The sequence below is a fragment of the Heterocephalus glaber genome, unplaced genomic scaffold, assembly GCF_053883595.1.
Source record: "Heterocephalus glaber isolate CG9 unplaced genomic scaffold, H.glaber_assembly_v1.0 deba00000122, whole genome shotgun sequence".
Taxonomy (NCBI): domain Eukaryota; kingdom Metazoa; phylum Chordata; class Mammalia; order Rodentia; family Bathyergidae; genus Heterocephalus; species Heterocephalus glaber.
Window position 1 is genome coordinate 20321523 of NW_028258138.1, and position 3589 is coordinate 20325111.

General features: G+C 37.1%; 1 pseudogene; it reads right to left on the minus strand.

Moving 5' to 3' along the window:
* Nucleotides 1–848: 848 nt before the first annotated feature.
* On the minus strand, nucleotides 849–2105 carry LOC101697431 (ubiquitin carboxyl-terminal hydrolase 12-like; annotated as a pseudogene).
* Nucleotides 2106–3589: the final 1484 nt, after the last annotated feature.

The following is a 3589-nucleotide window of genomic DNA, read 5'->3' on the forward strand; positions in this document are numbered from 1 at the left end:
CTCGAAATCTCTTAGTGATTTCAGATAGAATTTAAAATTCCCCTTAAAAACAGAAACAAACAAAAAGAGTATTTAAACTGACAAAACTAATAAAAAATAGGCTAAAATGTACTGACAGACTCATGGGCACTTCATACAATAATTAAGACTCTACCAGTTTGAAGTAAAATAAATAAGGAAAAAATTATAATTACAAAGCCAGTCTTTCCCCTTGGGGAAACAAAAAGCCACTTCTGACCAATTGTTCCCTACATATACATACACTGTATATTATTATAAGCTTCTTCAGAGAAGCAAAACATGTTGGTCTTCCTGACATTGGATTCTACTATGTTAGATTTGTACATCAGGAAGGCAACTGCAAGTGTTGGGCCCAAAAGTATTTCTGGTTTATGCTTGAAAAGACATTGAATATGCTTCTACACATACTAGCCCCGGGCATCTGTCCAGTGTGTTCAGAATCATCTCCTTACATTATCAATACAAGCCAGCACACATTCCAATTCTTCCTACTGCACCCCCAAGGAATTCCAATTATTATTGGTGCAATTTATAAAGAGAAAATGCATGTCAATAACTGGAAGGCTGTTTTACAAGAGGAGCTGTTATCTCTGATTTCATGTCCTTCTTGTATGGAACTGCACAGACAGCATGATACCTGAACAAATAAATCAACACCATGATAGGAAGGGGTTGTTAATCTATAGTCTTTGCTTTATTGTGTGCAAAGTATGCTACTGCCCCCTGAGCTTCCTGCATTTCTCTTTTCTTGAAAAATCATTGCTTGATCCTTTCCAAAATAACCAGAGAAAAATGAGGCAGAACGTATCTCTTCATCATGGTCTTCCTCAGTCCAGAGACTGATAGAAAACAATGTAACCAGACTCAAGAGTTCTTTGAAATATCTGATGCCATCCCGTAGAATTCTTCAATAGCTTGTGCATCTATTTTTCCACAATGTCATCATCAAACAACAACCAAAAATCATGACTCTTAACTATTGAAATATAATGTCCTCGATTGAGACCACTTCCACAGTGAACCACAACAGCAACAAAGTCGTACATTCGGTCAGGATTGGTTGCATCACCTGAAGTTTTAAACAGACAGAGTTCTAAAGGAAAAACTACCCAATAAGAAAGTTTGGCATATCGATGAAGCTGATCCATATCTTTAAATCTTTTCAGATGTAGAGCTAGAATCCCCGGCAGGATTTAACTTTCCTCTGTTTGTGTGCTTCCTGTTTGCTCGGACACTGTTCACAATAATATTTGTATTCATTGCACAGTTTCTGTGTTGCTAAAACCCCTTAAACAGTAATTGATGCTTTGTTCCACGTCAACAGAAAGGTCTAAAAAATCTTCATCTTTGCTGCTTATAGTTTCACAAGTAAGATATCTGGTTTCATTAGTTAATGTTCCCTGAAAAATCTCATGAACCCTGGGTGCTATTGTTATTTTCATTATCAATGTTACCGTTAGGTAAGTGACCATTTTGTTTTTCCAGTTTTCTTTCTTCTTGTAAAATATCAGCAATTGTATTTTAAGAATTCATGGGCATCTTGTTGCATATAGCTATCAAAAAGCTTATGTGTCCGGAACTGGATTATGTGCTGGGAATACAATGGTGAGCAAAAACAAATGGGTTCCCACCGTCCTGGAACTGACAATCATTTTCTTTCCTTAATGTCATGATGAACTTCTTAGGAGGTATTGTTCTGACCTTCTCCTTGTGAGTGACTATGCTGTGGAAGAGATCTGCTAAGCACGTAAGAAGGTTTTCCTTCCTAGGCTGACTCTTGTATGCTAGAACTTTTTCCCGAAATGGACGACAAAAATAAAGTGCTTGAAGAACTGAACTGCAGTAGCTGGTGTTCCCAAACTCACAGACTAAAGGACACACAGTTTAAAAAGTAATTATTGTCTTCCTTTCCCCTTCCTATTAAAAGATATTGACTCCAAAATCAGCTAATGCAATAGATTGATTAATCCAAAATAGTGCTCGTTGACTGGAAACTGTTCTGGACCAATGTCTTTCTCTAATGTTGAAGGATTGGTGCTCATGGTACAGATGGAGGCGAATTTGGAGACTGTCAGGATTTCCATCCGCCCAGCGCCATCTTCCACCCAATCACAGCAGGAGCAGGGGCAGGGGCAGGGGCGGGAGCGGGGGCAGGAGAGGGGGCTGGCGGGGGGTGGCGCAGCCGGGTCCCTGCTTGCCCCACATCCCGCTGGCGGACCCTGAGCTGCCGCGGACCCACGCACCAAGCCTACTGAGCTGCCCTGTTTTAAGATTTTTGAGCAGATGGCTGTATTTGTGTTTGTGTGGGAAAGATGGTCGTGGTTGTGTTTGTTATCCAATGGGAAGTTTGTGAACAGAAGCAAAATTTTGCCAAACACTGCTTTTTGTGAACCGAATTGTGCACCAACAGAAGCATTCCCAAACTGCGGTGTTACTGTATATTCAGTTTGATTTAGGGTCAAATTGAATGTTTTTATTTGGTACTTGATCTCTCTACTGACTTGTTCATCAAGAAAGAAACAAAATCCAATTTTATTTGTTGTTTTAAAATTTTTATAAATAAAAATTACTTATTTAAAAACTTTGAGAGCTCATAATAGCTAAATCTTGGAGCAGCCTGTATAGCCATTAACAGATGAATGGAAAAAGAAAAGGTGGTATTTACACACAATGGAGTACTACTCTACCACAATGAAAGAGTCCTTTGGAGAAAAATGGATGTACCTTGAGATGATAATGTTATGTAAAATAAATCAGACACATAAGCTTAAATATCACGTGATTTATTTTATATTAGAAACCCAAAGTAGAAATAAACTAATGAGCAAAATAAAAGATAGATGACAGAAAAAAGGAATATAGAACTTTTGCAAATGTAAAAAGATCAAAAGATGGAGGGAGGAGGGAGGGATGGACAAGAGAGGAGAGGGGAGAGGATGAATAAAAGCATTAAGATGTACTATGTACATGCCCCCCCCATGATAAACGTAATCATTACATGGTGCAAACATGTACTAATAAAAATAAAAATTTAAAAACCCTTGAGAATTAATATTTTATTTTCTCCTTAAAGATGTACATATACGTTTAATTCAGTATATAAGACTAGTTTGAACAATCTTGCATTCTTTTTCCTATTGTAGCAATGAGGTAGAGTAGCAGTTTTTGTACGTTGTAGCAAATTGCCATACTCCTAAGGTTGGGTCAACTTCCTGTGTTTTATCTCCTGAGAGTTCATTACTGTGAGACATCTTTTGGAGTCCTTTTCATGTGAGTAATGTGCTGCAACTATTTCTTTTAAGCACTTTTATCCTTTTTGTTACAAACATGTTCCTCATTTTTTTTTAATAAACTCACTTTATCTAAATTCTTTATGTTGTGCATTTAGTCTCTGAAAGGTTCCAGATCAATATTATCGTGGCATTATATTATATATTTTCTTTCAGGTTTATCAATTTAATTTTCCTTTGCTTTAATTTTTGTCATCTTTGTTGGTCAAGTCCCTATTTTAATTATCATTTTTTGTTTAATTATCCTTTCTTTGGGGGGAGTCACGGGTTTGTTATGA